This window comes from Engraulis encrasicolus, chromosome 5 (assembly GCF_034702125.1).
Source record: "Engraulis encrasicolus isolate BLACKSEA-1 chromosome 5, IST_EnEncr_1.0, whole genome shotgun sequence".
NCBI lineage: Eukaryota > Metazoa > Chordata > Actinopteri > Clupeiformes > Engraulidae > Engraulis > Engraulis encrasicolus.
In genome coordinates, this window is record NC_085861.1 from 56,537,976 (window position 1) to 56,552,469 (window position 14,494).

Sequence of the window (14,494 nt, forward strand, 5' to 3'; positions counted from 1 at the left end):
AATGACCAATCACTACTGTCTTAGTGACTGAAGGGATTCCAAAGTCATTAAAACCAGTTTGTGCTGTAAAGGTGAGCTCTACTTCATATTAATGGTATACCTTCTTTGGGGTGCCCATATTTATGCACATGCATATTTTTGTTTAAACCCACATAAAATTGTTTCTGTGACACATATGAAAATTCTTCCACTGCTGAAATGTTTCTCTTTCCCTACAGTTTAACATATGTTAACATGAAGTTGCTACTTTAAAAGCTCAATGAGAAATAACCCAATGTAATGGTTTTCCAAAAGGGCGCCGAAACTTTTTCATGGCACTGTAAACGGGTGCATCAAAATAGGGGGACAGCATGCTCCTTGAACGGTTTGGGTCCAAACACGTGCTTATTTCTCTACACATCCAGGCTGCAACAATATCTTGCTTCCTTACTTTTTTACGTTAAAGCTAATACTCAACTCTGAACACTTTTGTTTGTTTGTTTCAGATGTTCTACACTGCAGCTGAAATGAACCCTGCCAGATCCTTCAACCTGCTATGTTTAAGAGGAACTTCATGAACCACTGGGTAAGAAAAATATATACATTAAAACATTACTGCACTGAGTAACTCTAAATAGGTGAATGTTAAATATGTGTAAACTAATTTGAATGTGTGTATGGTGCTAGACACCTGAATTTCTTCCTTCGGGACGAATACATTTCACTCTACTCTCTCTACTCTACTCTACATGCTCCCATTGTGTGTAAACTATTTCAGATCATATATAGATGGATGTGGTCTGCACTGTTAATGTAATACCCAATTTAATTGAATACTTCTTGACGCACTGTGTATAGTATTGGTGTTTTGCAAAACGTGCCATGCACTGCATGTCTTAAGATTGTTCTGTCTTGCTCCGATGTCTCTGCAGCTCACATGTAACTATAATATGGTCTCTGTTCTTCCCTCCTCATGCAGGTGTTCTTGGCAGTTCCCATAATCTGGTGCTCTGGGTGTCGTCATGTACAACTTCAAGCTCTTCACCAGCATTTGTGGCCTGGCCGAGAGGGTAGCCACCCTGAAAGCAGTAAGCCGTAAGCCGGCCACCAAGCCAGGGGACGCAGGGGCCAGCCAGAATTGTTATAGTAGCCCCCTACCAGCCACCCAGCTCTCCTCCTCCCAGCAACCCAGCCCTCCTACGACCTACGAACAAACCAACTAACATAATCAAGACAGCCCTTGCACATCAGTGCTACGGGGGTCACAGAGCCACTAACATTCAGACTAACCGCACTGACCTAGACAAAGGCATAAATACACACAGTGTCACTTGCCAGTGGAGGGAGGGGGCACTCATAATCTACACTCATGACAGTGGTGACCTAGAACAGTCAACTTGGACATACATGTTTTTTCATTACATTTGATTACCGGTATGATCTCAACAGTTTGGTTTTATTTAATTTCTTCTGTTTTCTACAATACTGTGTGTGTGTCTGTCTGTCTGTGTGTCTGTCTGTGTGTCTGTCTGTCTGTGTGTCTGTCTGTCTGTCTGTGTGTGTGTGTGTGTGTGTGTGTGTGTGTCTGACTGAATGTTCACTGCAGCTTTTTATTTTGGGTTTGTCATTGCAAAGCGTGTTTGTGTTAGAGAGTGTGTGGGGCAGTGCAAATGGTTTGTGTGTGTCTGTGTATAGAACGTGTGTGGTCCATGTGTGTACTGCTGGTGGTGGAGTTCTAGACTTGGACTCTGCATTGTTCTGTACTGCAATTGGGTGTTGTGCCTTCAGCTGACTTCGGGTGAGTACTGCATTGAGTGTTTTCCTCTGCATTTCAGTGACGTAGTCTCTTGCTTGTTTAGCAACGTCTTTTACTGACTTCCTTGACCACTGAAGGAACTGTGCACTGCTCTGCCACTTGGAACTTTCAGTTAGGTCTTCAGGACTGGCCTAATGTTGTCTTCCATATTCACTGCACCTGGAATTCCATCCATCACCAATCTCAGTCAGTCCTGCTCCGGATCCTTAACTTTTATTGCACCTGGCATGTTCTGGCTGTCTACTAGGAGGTGATGCCACTTCTTGACCTTTATTCGGCAGTGCTTGTGGAAGTAATTCTTCATCCGTGCTGCAAGCACTGCTATGCACATCTTCGCCCTCGACACGGTCACCGTTGTGGTCAAGAGGGTTCAGCTTGGCCTTGGCCTCGGCCTCGGCCTCAACCATCCTCACAACGACACCATGGCTGGAGCTCCACTAGAGGTAGGGTAGAGTAGAGTAGAAGCTTGGCTTAACACCTCTCTTCTGGTGTTTGTTCTTTCACTCTCTCTCCCAGCAAGTTCTGGCCGAGGCACATTTCTGTCTTCTTGGAGAAATTGATCTCCGCTGACATTTGAGATTGGTGGTGAATTCTGGGTAATGTGGGCATGGCGCACGTAGTCACCCGGGTGGCCGGTCCTGATGTCCTGGTTGGGCGTTTCGAATGGCGGTTGGGTCCACCTTTCCTTCTGCTTCCTTGGGGTGGGTGGCGAACAGGGTCAGTGGAATGCCTTACTGCACAGGCGTGAGGCGGTGTCGCTGGAGTGCAGAGGAAGGAGTTCAGTGTAGTGCTCACCCAGGATCAGCTGGGGCCACTGCACCCGGTTGTGGTCTGGGACGGTACATGGTCTGGATCATGGGCTCCACCGCCAGCAGTGGCATGTTTGTGTGTGTGTGGGCCTGTGTAAGTGGTTTGTGTGTGTGTGTATAGCACGTGTGTTTGTGCGTGTGTGACTGTTTTTTTTTTACTGCAGATTTTAATTTAATTGTATTATTATCTAATGCCAAATAATGCATGTGTTATCATGTAGAGGATCATTTTTCTGATTTGTATTACATTTGTCCCCCCCAACTGTATTATTTGCTATGATATTAAATTGACCTTGACCGTGGGTCGTGTTTTTTCTTTTTTTGTGGCACAGAAACGCAGATAACATTTTTTTAGAGACAAATGGGCTGAAGTCTGAATCTCAGCTAGTCCATACACCACAGACTGGCATACCCTATTTATTTAAAAATGTAAAGTGATAAAAAAAATTTTTTGCATAGATTTGAAGGGAAAAGATAAAGCGCAATTTCTGGACACAGAACACTTAAACTTGTTTTTCCTTTTTTGCCTGAAGTAGTTGAACCATGTCAGCAAATGTAAGCATTCTAGCAATCAAAGCTTGGCATAGCAACGCGCACGCACGCACGATTAGTAGGTCAATATTCGTGTAATTAAAAACATCCAATAGCTGCATTATGGTCTGACTGCACCACCCTGGAGTTTAAAAAAAATGTAGTGACGCTCAGTGGCCAATTGTATCCACTGCATATTAGATCACTTACAGTGTCAAATCTCTTCCCTGGTTTAATTGGCACGTCCCACTCCAGTCATTTATGTAATGCATGGCAAAGGGTAAAATGCATTTGCTAAATCTAGTGATTGTTTTAGGAGAAACAGGCCTAGGCGTTTTACCCCACTACACTGGCTTGACCAAAATACTAGACATTGTTTATAACCAGAGTGACAAAAAGTATTTGTAAAGATGGCTTTTTTTTGGTGTTGCATATTCATGTTTGTTCTGCAGCTAAGTCTGAATCCTCAAAGCAGTCTCCTTGGAAATGCAGTCCTTCTTGAGTAGTTCCTGTAGACACAAGATAAACATGCATTAAGTCACAGTATGGCCAGAGTAGGTAATGCAACTATGCTGCTAATTGAAACTGCCTGTTGCCAAATAAGATCTTTTCATGAAAACTTACTAAGTAATAAACTGATATTTACTATTATGACCGAAGGTACTAGTAGAGCGGCTACAGGAAAAATCGTGCAAATTATGATACAAGCGTGAAATTCGGCAAGTATGTGCTCAAGACCCATACAATCAAATCTACCTGATTGGCCACTTGAAATGGCAGCCATTTTCCAAGATGGCCGCCAAAAAAGACCCCAGAAATGGATTTATTGCATAGAATTGACCTAGAAAATTATGATACAAGCATGAAATTCAACATGTATGTGCTCAAGAACAATATGATCAGATCTACCTGATTGGCCACTTGAAATGGCGGCCATTTTCCAAGATGGCCGCCAAAAAAGACCCCAGAAATGGATTTATTGCATAGAATTGACCTAGAAAATGATGATACAGGCATGAAATTCAACATGTATGTGCTTAAGACCAATACGATCAAATCTATCTGATTTGCCATTTGCAATGGTGGCAATTTTCCAAAATGGCCACCATGAAAGAATCTAAAAATGGATTTGTTGCACAGAATTGAGAAAGGAAATTATGATACAAGCACAACCAAGAAATTTGGCAGTTATGTGCTTAAGACCAACTCAATACATTCCAAGTAATTTTCCAGTTTAAATGAAGGCGATTTTCCAAGATGGCCGCCAAAAAATACCATAGAAATGGATTTGTTGCACAGGATTGATCAAGCAAGTTATTATACAAGCATCAATTTTGGCATGAATGTGCAAAAAAAAACAATACAATCAAATCTTCCTGACTCGCCACTTAAAATGGAAGCCATTTTATAATATGGCCACAAAAAGGCTGAATTTAGCCCAAAGGTGAGCAAAAAAATGATGATACAAGTATGTAATTTTGTGTGTTTGTGCTTAAGAGCAATAGGCCTATAATCAAATCCACTCATTTGCATTTTAAAGATGGCCATCAAAGAAGACACTAGAACTTCATTAATTGCAATTAATCTAGCAGATGTGGCCCAAATCAATGTTAACATTCACTGTTTGAATTTCCAATGATTTCATCATAGAAGGAAATACAATCAAGCAAAAAGGCACATAACTATAGGCTACCAAGGGTAACCCCGGCTCTCTGAGGCATATGAACCAGACATCTCACTATGGGTAACGCCCGCGACCATTTGCCAAAACTTGATATCAATCTTGCCGTCATGCCAATGAGCTGTACAGCTGGGGATCCCGCCCCCTCGGGGACAAATCCGAGGTACGTTGGGCTCTGAGCTTCAATCTGAGGCAACTAGCCTTTGAGCTTGTGGGTGAGTGTAGCAATCTAGTGAGATGTCTCGTTCATCTCCCTCAGAGAACCAGAGTTACCCTCGGTAACCTATAGTTCTCTTTCTGTCGAAACACTCGACATCCCACTATGGGTACTGAAAAACTCCGATTGAGTTGCCTTTACCTAGAATGCGCAAACAAAAGCTTGGCCGGGGCACAGAGCATTCTCCTGCCGATGCCCAGAGCTGTTGAAGGCGAAGAGGCAGCGTCCATCAGCAGTGATAAGTATCATGCTCACCCAACGCGCAGCTCGAGACGCAACAGCCACCCAAGGGCCCAGGGTCTTAGTTCCGAACCCGAAGAAGAGAGGCTAGGCACCAGGCGCACAAAGGCAGCGTCCGGACATCCAATACCACGGAGAGCACGCAGTGGAGGGAACCCAGGGCACGGAAACCACCCGTCTGGGTGTAACCGATGTGCAGGTGGAGCCCACAGAGGTGTAGTGAGGCCCCCAATATCAAGTGGTATTCCCCAATAGCAAACCAGGCCTTGGCACAAGGGGGAATTTCCAGAATGTTCAGTACACAACATCTGCAGGTGCAACCGTGCTGGCAGAAAAGACCATTCTCTATCAGGGCCGTAGGTCCACGTTGCGGACGGAGAACCTAGTAGCAACCACCACCACAGCAAGCTGGCCAAGCCAGCCCCGATAGATACCCGTTTGAGGGCACACACTATGGTTCCTGAAGTCCAAGGGGGACATCAAAGATACACTTCCCCTCGATCATGCATCCTGGTCGAGCAGGGGCCTGAGATACTTCATTGGAGAAGTATGGTCTAGCTAACCACGGTCGCCCTACCCAGGGACAGCACTCCAGGCAGCACAATTGACACTCACGCTCCTGCTGAGCGAATGAGACACACACAGTAAAGGGTGACCGACCCAAGGGAGACACGTGTAATGCGTCCTATTAGGAGAGGCGAGGATCCAGGTGGTCTTGACACGATCAGCCTTCTCACCCTCGGGTAGAGGGCGCAACTGACTAGAGAAGTTGCGTTCCACAGAATGTTCCACAGCCTCTGGGAGGAGGCTCTTATCTTTGAATGTTCCAGGCTGACAAGCCAAAGCCATTATGTGATAGCTAAATCAAACATGTTAATGTCAAAATAAACTAAATTAAAGCAAATAAACTAAATTCATGACAATGCTTGTTTTTGGTGTACCTTTTGTTTAACAGCAATATCGAGAGAACCACGAATTGCCGTTATTGACATATTATTACCGCAGTGTCATCGTATTATTCGGGGTGTGGGGGGAGGGGCACTTCCTCCATTGATATTGAATTAAGAACTGGCATTAGCATGTCATCACCATGCTATTTGTGTGTCATACTGTGAGTGGCTTATGTGTCATTGCAGAATATGTTTAATATCTGTATCAGTTCATCATCCATGCTAACATATTCAAGGAGAGTGAACAATTATTTCCACCAAATTTGCAATATGCACATATGACATTTGCAAATTTCTAGGGTCTTTTTGGCTGCCATCTTGGAAAATGGCCAGCATTTTAAGTAGCAAATAAAGCAGACTTGATTGTAGGCCTATTGGTCTTAATCGCATACAAACCGAGTTTCATCATAAAGTGCTTGGACAATTCTGTGCAATAAATTATTTTCTAGGGTCTTTTAGTTTTTTGGCAGCCATCTTAGAAAATGGCCGCCATTTCAAGTGAGTAATTGGGTACATTTGATTGCACTGGTCTTAAGCACATACATGTTGAATTTCATGCTTGTATCATAATTTGCTAGGTCAATTCTATGCAATAAATCAATGTCTGGGGTCCTTTTGGCGGCCATCTTGGAAAATGGCCACCATTTCAAGTGGCCAATCTAGTAGATTTGATCGTATTGATCTTAAGCACATACATGCTGAATTTCATGCTTGTATCATCATTTTCTAGGTCAATTCTATGCAATAAATCAATTTCTGGTGTCTTTTTGGCAGCCATCTTGGAAAATGGCCGCCATTTCAAGCGGCCAATCAGGTAGATTTGATCATATTGGTCTTGAGCACATACATGTTGAATTTCATGCTTGTATCATAATTTTCTAGGTCAATTCTATGCAATAAATCCATTTCTGGGGTCTTTTTTGGCAGCCATCTTGGAAAATGGCCGCCATTTCAAGTGGCCAATCAGGTAGATTTGATCGTATATGTCTTAAACACATACATGTTGATTTTCATGCTTTCATCATAAATTTCTAGGTCAATTCTATGCAATAAATCCATTTCTGGAGCCCTTTTTGGCGGCCATCTTGGAAAATGGCCGCCATTTCAAGTGGCCAATCAGGTAGATTTGATTGTATTGGTCTTAAGCACATACCTGCCAAGTTTCATGCTTGTATCATAATTTGCACGATTCAAGCCAAATTGGCCTTGTAGCCGCTCTACTATACAGCAAGTTTAGCAGCTAGAATGTCTATTTCTGGAAATTCAAAATGGCGGAAATGGAGAAGATCCACCTTTTCATGTAGGCCTATGAAAACTGCAATTTTCCCAGTCATAATGAATACTTAGAAATGTATGGTGGTGGTATCTATTCATGAAACGTAGCATTTCTGAATGAGCATCATGGATTCTGGAAATAAACTACTAAAATATTACACAGTGCACCTTTTAAGATATGCAAAGTTGCCAGGTGTTAAATGTGGGTCTGTTCCCAGAGAGTGAACAGGGAGACAACACAACGGGTACTGCTCCCCTCCCTCACTGGAAGGTTTGCTTTGGCACAGAAATGGAACCCAGACTTCAGACTAGGTACTGAGCTAGGTTGGCTAAATTGCACCCACAGAATAGACTTCACATTACCAGCTAAACTGTACTGTGTGGAAAGGGAGGCAGTCTAGCGCCATCAAATGCACGAAGGCTACTTTAGTCCTACCTAGATGCATGTATTGTGGTGGAAATGAGAACAGCACGGTTTTACTTTCTGCGTGTTTGCTTCAATGACCTGAATCAAATGTCTTTTTTTCACATTGGACTGACTGAAAGACTCAGGAGAAGCTTTTATCCACAAGCAGGGGCGGAGCACTGGTATTGGGAGAGGGGGTGGCAGAAGAGATGTGTCAGAGGCGTTGGGCCCACGAAATATCGTAGAATGGGGCCCCTACAAGATGTTTGGCAATCGAAAGCCACTGGCAGGGGGCCCCCCAAGTGGTGAGGCCGGGGTGTCCTGCCCCCCCCCCCCTGCTCCGCCCCTGTCCACAAGCCATTCAAACTTTGAATAAATCACCTGACAGACTTTCCACATCATCAGTCCTTGCTGCACACAAGTGGTGGAAAAGACACAGAACAATTGCACTCAAGTAGGCTAAAAGTATTTTTACTTTGCATAAATCAAGTAAAAGTACCTGTCTGAAAATTTACTCAAGTAAAATAAAAAATATTTCACTTAAAATATAATTGAGTGAAAGTAGGCCTACTTAATTACCTTTAATTAGCCTTCCTCTCACAAATTATTTTTTAAAGATTTTTTTCTTGGTCTTTTTGACTTTATTTATGATAGGACTGTATAGGTGGTGACAGGAAGCTTAGTAGGCTACCAGCCATCATCCACCGCATTCATCCAAGGAAGGAAGCACAAGGAAATAGGTGAAAATATTGTGCACAATCCTAGGAATTCCTTTTAAAGGTGCATTGTGTAGCATGTGGCCAGAGTAGGTATTGCAACTACCCTGTTTTTTTGGAAATCTGAGGAAGACCGAGAGGTCGAAACGTCATTGCCAATGAATGGATAAATAAAAAGAAGAAAAAATAACTTAAAGAAGAAAAAATCCAAAGTGTGCGAACCTTTTTTCAAAAAATACGTAATCTTTTTGTTCAGCACCAGGGATTGTGCACAAGTAACTCTCTACAATTGCAACTACCCTGCTCATTGAAACTTGCTCTGCAACCCCGCTTAATAAGCAGCACAGAGGTTGTGAGTTCGAATCCCACTCGGAACCATGTTGATTTTCAAAATTATATCATATGCAGTGTTCCTTAGCCAACTTAAAATACCATGCATGTCAACAGTTCAAAGTTCCATGCACAGCTCCTAGGTGCTGGTAGATGCAGGAATGTTCAATACTTCAAAAGAAAGAAGTCTACCGCACACTTTCTTGACTTTATGCTCGTTTTATTAGAGCGAATAACGTGTTTCGCCTCAGTGCGTCATCAGGCTCGCTCAGGTCTGTATGTCATTTAGTATCAATGGCAAAGGTGCTGGATTAGAAATATGGATGTTGTGAGTTCGAATCCCACTCGGACCCATGTTGATTTTCAAAATTATATCATATGCAGTGTTCCTTAGCCATCTTAAAATACCATGTATGTCATTTAGTATCAATGGCAAAGGTGCTGGATTAGAGATATGGAGGTTGTGAGTTCGAATCCCACTTGGACCCCTGTTGATTTTCAAAATTATATAATATGTAGTGTTCCTTAGCCAACTTAACCCTCCTGTTATCAGATTTAGGTTACATCCGTGATCCTTGGGGTCATTTTGACCCCAGCCATTTAAATGTCTACAAAATCAGTAGAAGCAAAAACGTTTGAACCGTTTTATGCCTCAGATATTTACTGTTGCTCTGTTGGGGACATAAAAAGCCCTTTAGATAAATCCTAGCACCCCCACACACCAAAAGAACTAATCCATGACTAGGCGAAAATGTGTAACAACTGCCCAAAAGTTGCTTTGCATTAGTTTTGGCCCTCGTCTTCACCATACATATTGTTAGTTATCAGAGCCCTAAATAAAGCAAAATGTTCTGTTCTAAATAACTTATGTTCATGTATTTGACATAATCTAGACAGTTTGGAACATGTATTAGGAAAATATGGATGTTCCATTTATGTTTAATACACTTAAAATACAGCACTTAGGGAAAACATTTTTGTGGAAATTTCAGTTTTTTCACATTGACCCCATATATTTAGGAAAAGTCATCAAATATGAAGCAAAAGGATTATGTACATCATGTATTTTTCAGCATTAAACATTGAAAGGGCTCAAATAGACCCCAAGGATAACTGGAGGGTTAAAATAGCATGCATGTCATTTAGTATATCCCCAAAACGCGGAGCTACAACACTATCAAGATGGCTGAATCCAAGATGGCTGAATTGTTTGGCCATAACTTCTGACTGGGTGTATGGATTTTTCCCACATTTCTTTTAGCTTTGTTTTCTCAATAGTAGTTTGTTTTTAATTTAGGTATAGAGATATCGAAAATAAAACTGCTCAGCTCTGCCCAGCTCTGCCCACTTCCAGCATTTTCTGCGAGGATGCAATCTAGTTAAGTGGGCTTGCCACACTTATAGTAATCTCTAAGTACTGTTTATTGTTAAGCGGGCTTGCAGAGCAAGACCCGATTCTAGTAATCTCTAAGTCCTGTTTATTACGCGGGCTTGCAGAGCAAGGCCCGATTATAGTAATCTCTAAGTACTGTTTATTATTAAGCGGGCTTGCAGAGCCAGGCCCGATTCTAGCAATCTTTAAATCTGTTTATTATTAAGCGGGCTTGCAGAGCAAGGCCCGATTCTAGGAATCTCTAAGTCTTGTTTAGTTATTAAGCGGGCTTGCAGAGCAAGGCCCGATTATAGTAATCTCTAAGTCCTGTTTATTATTGCTTTTCTTGTGCAGGGCAGTAAAAATAGAAAATGGATATCCTCCTAGGCCTTTCGAGATAGATAGTGTTCCTTAGCCAACTTAAAATACCATGTATGTATTTTAGTATATCCCCAAAACGCAGAGCTACAACACTTTCAAGATGGCTGAATTGTTTGGCCCATAACTTCTGACTGGGTGGATGGATTTTTTCCAACATTTATTTTAGCTTTGTTTTCTCAATAATACTTTGTTTTTAATTTAGGGATAGAGAAATCAAAAATAAAACTGCTCATCTCTGCCCCAAAAGGCAAGCCCACTTCCAGCATTTTCTGTGAGAATGCAATCTAGTTGTTATTTATTTTTTATCATATTTTTTTGTGTTTTTTCACTTCACACACACACACACACACACACACACACACACACACACACACACACACACACACACACACACACACACACACACACACACACACACACACACATACACACAACCTACAAGCTTCTAGGCCTGTCCATCATTGCCAGGAACAGGTTTGTATCATTGCAATGCACATACTCTTTCTGAGTTAGTAGAATTCCATATTCCACATTCCATATTGGCTCAGTAAATCAGCCTAATCAGTCTCCCATCTGACAGCGGTCGGATCAGCACCACACCCCATTCAACTTACCGACAAACACATCATCTAATTATGGGTTTCTGTAATTTTACGGCAAATGTTCCTGCTTATGTAACTTCCTGGCACTCCAGTTTGAGTACTCCCCCTGAAGAAAGCTCAACCGTGAATTACCATTTGCTAAGGCTTCAAGATTGAACCATATTATTAGGCTGCCTTTGACCATGTTGCTACAGTATGTTTTGTTGGAGTCTCAACATTCTTTCTTTGTTGTGATGTGAGTTGTTATGGTGTGATTGGTTGGAGTGTTGTGCAGTACAGCGTGTTGTGTCGTGCTACTTGTAATTTCCGCTTTGATGTGGATAAGGATCAATATGGCTACAGGTTTCTGCAGTTTGCTGCAAATTCAACTTTAAAATTGTTTTTGCAGAGTTTAAGTTTATTTATTTAACACAGGGACAGCATATATTAATAGCATTTTTAAAAATAAAAAATGCTAAATGTACAAGATAGCCGTAGGGCTAATTTCCTAGTCCCTTCGACAGGTTAGAAATACAAACAAGTATTGCACAGGGCTGCGTTTCCCAAGAAGCCTTAAGTAGTATTTAAGCCTAAGTAGCACTTAAGTATGAGGGGCCACCTAGACAATATATCAGAATGGATCTCACATCATTATTAAAGTTTATACATACACTATTTTACCTAGCACATGCACTTTGCACAAGCATTTTAATTGCATATGCGAGAAAAAAAATATTGTATGTGGGCCTATAAAACTATTGCATGCATAAACTTTCAGTGGTGTGATATATTGCCTAGATGGCCCCTCATACTTATCCTTATGTTGTGTTCGGGTCATTTTTGACCCGTTTTCAAGTTTTAGTGTGAAAAAAACACACTTTCTTTTATTTTCTTGGAATAAGGCTTCATCTAATCCTCAGTCACAATCATTTCAACATAAAAAACATGTTTTATCATTTTAGTAAATTTTAAAGGTCCAAAAAAAAAAAGTTACATCTGTGGTGTTCGGGTCAAAATTGACCCGGCATAGATTTTTGGTTGTTGTATGCATTTCTGAAAAGCTGTTGGTTGCCCTTTGTCTTCAGTTTGGTAATTTATGGTGAGGAAAATATATTTCTTGCCTGAAGAAAAAAATTGCCAGCTTTTTCATATTACAAATCCAATATGGCCGCCGGACATCACTCCTGTTGTGAAAGTAGTACAGATGTATTTCTGGTGTCTACTCATATGTTTTCATGGTCAGGGAATCCATTTCTGCATTATATAATGAGATTTTTTGCACATTTGTTTGCAAAATACATTTTATTTTTTCCAAACAACGTGTCAAAAATTCATAATGGCACCCAAACATGTAGAACTGGTCTTATACTTTCCATTAAGTTGATGTGGCAATGACATAATGGTCCATGTTCATGGCATAGGGGATTCAGATGAAAAGTGTGACTTTTTCATGTTCATTGAGGTGTTCATTTCCAATATCTTTGCATTAGATTGGCGGAATAGCTGTGACTCTGACAGAATTGTTATTTTGTATATTTACAACACTAAAATCATATAAATATTGAAAAACACCAAGTCAACATATTTAAACATTGATTTTATGCACTGAAAAACTAATTTAGTTGACATTTCGTCTTTATCTTGCTATAAATCTCTTTGGGTTGGTTTGGACCCGAACACCACAAATGCCACTATTGATGATATTTTTTAATATTAGAGAAAAAGTAATAAAATAAATGTGGGTGTTGTTGTACTCGCATATCAGCTGTAATACATGGACAACATAATCACTAATTGTATCACTATAGGAGGTATTAATAGTGAATTTATGCAGATTTTGATAGTTTTGGTAATCAAAAACGATTTGCATAATGTAAGATAAAAGACCTGTAAAGTCAAAAGGATGAATACATAAAGTAATATTTCCATGGATATGAATACATACCAAGTTAACCATGAGATGAAAAAACAATATTTGATGATAACTAGTGTTTTTAGGTATTTTATGGCTGAGTTTTGTTATCACGGGTCAAAAATGACCCGAACACCACAGGTGTATGCAGCTTATGAACACAACACAAGGGTTAAGTACTACTTAGGCTTAAGTACTACTGAAGAGTTTTTGGGCAACGCAGCCCAGAACAGTTATAATTCATGTCCACGAATGAGTATTACCAAGACTGAAAACGTATCTCATTCCCATTTCTAACCCCCAGCATCTTCATCACACACAAAATAAAACACTTACTTATACATGGAAAATACCGCAAGTATGCTCACACCAATATGAGTATTGCCTGCAAGGGGCCTCAGATCTGGAGCAAACTTGATGAAGCTCTGAAGATGATGCCTTCTATCTCCAACTTCAAAAAACATCTACTTTGTAATCTAGTACAAACCTATAGTTAAAATATCATATTCCATGGTTAGCTGGAGTGTGTGTGTGCGTGTGCTTGTGTATGTTGTGTGTGTCTTGTGTATGTTGTGTGTGTCTGTGTTTTACCCCAGTGTGGGTGTGGGTGTGTTCTATGTGTTATATTGCAAAAGTGTGTGCTGGATAATTTGTGCCTGTCAGTACTCCAAAATGTCTTTGAAAACATGGATTATGTTCGGGAGTGAATGCAGGTTGTTATAACTGATTTGCATATTGTATGCTTGATTATCTTTTCTTTATCTTTACTACAATACCAATTTTGCCTATTGTACCACTGGGCCCCAGCTTATAAGCTTTTATTTAGCTTCACTTGGGGACATTCATTCATTCATTCATCTTGTCACAGTGGTGACAATATTTGTTTTAGTTTTTTTTTTACAGAAAATAAATTCAGGCATGTACAAGATCATTGTGGTTACTGAGGAATCATACTATAGCCTCCACTGAGGTGCATTTGGAGGCTTTTTTGTCACCACAGTCAGACAAAAACCTGACTGTGTTGACATCTGACGGAGGTGCCAAAAGCTTTTGACATGTTTTAAGAATATGCTTACAATGCACATATGCAATTCTGTTGAATTCTTAAAATAATTCTTCACTTTACTACAGTAAACATATTTTTCTAATTGTACTTTTTGTTGACAAAACCAAGTAATAGCTTACTTTATGAAAAAGGTAAAATATGGGGAAGTTGACCAATACATTCCTGCACAACAAAGACCCTTATAACTAATGTCAGGCCTATACTAAGAACCCCTGAGCATGGTGCTGTCCCC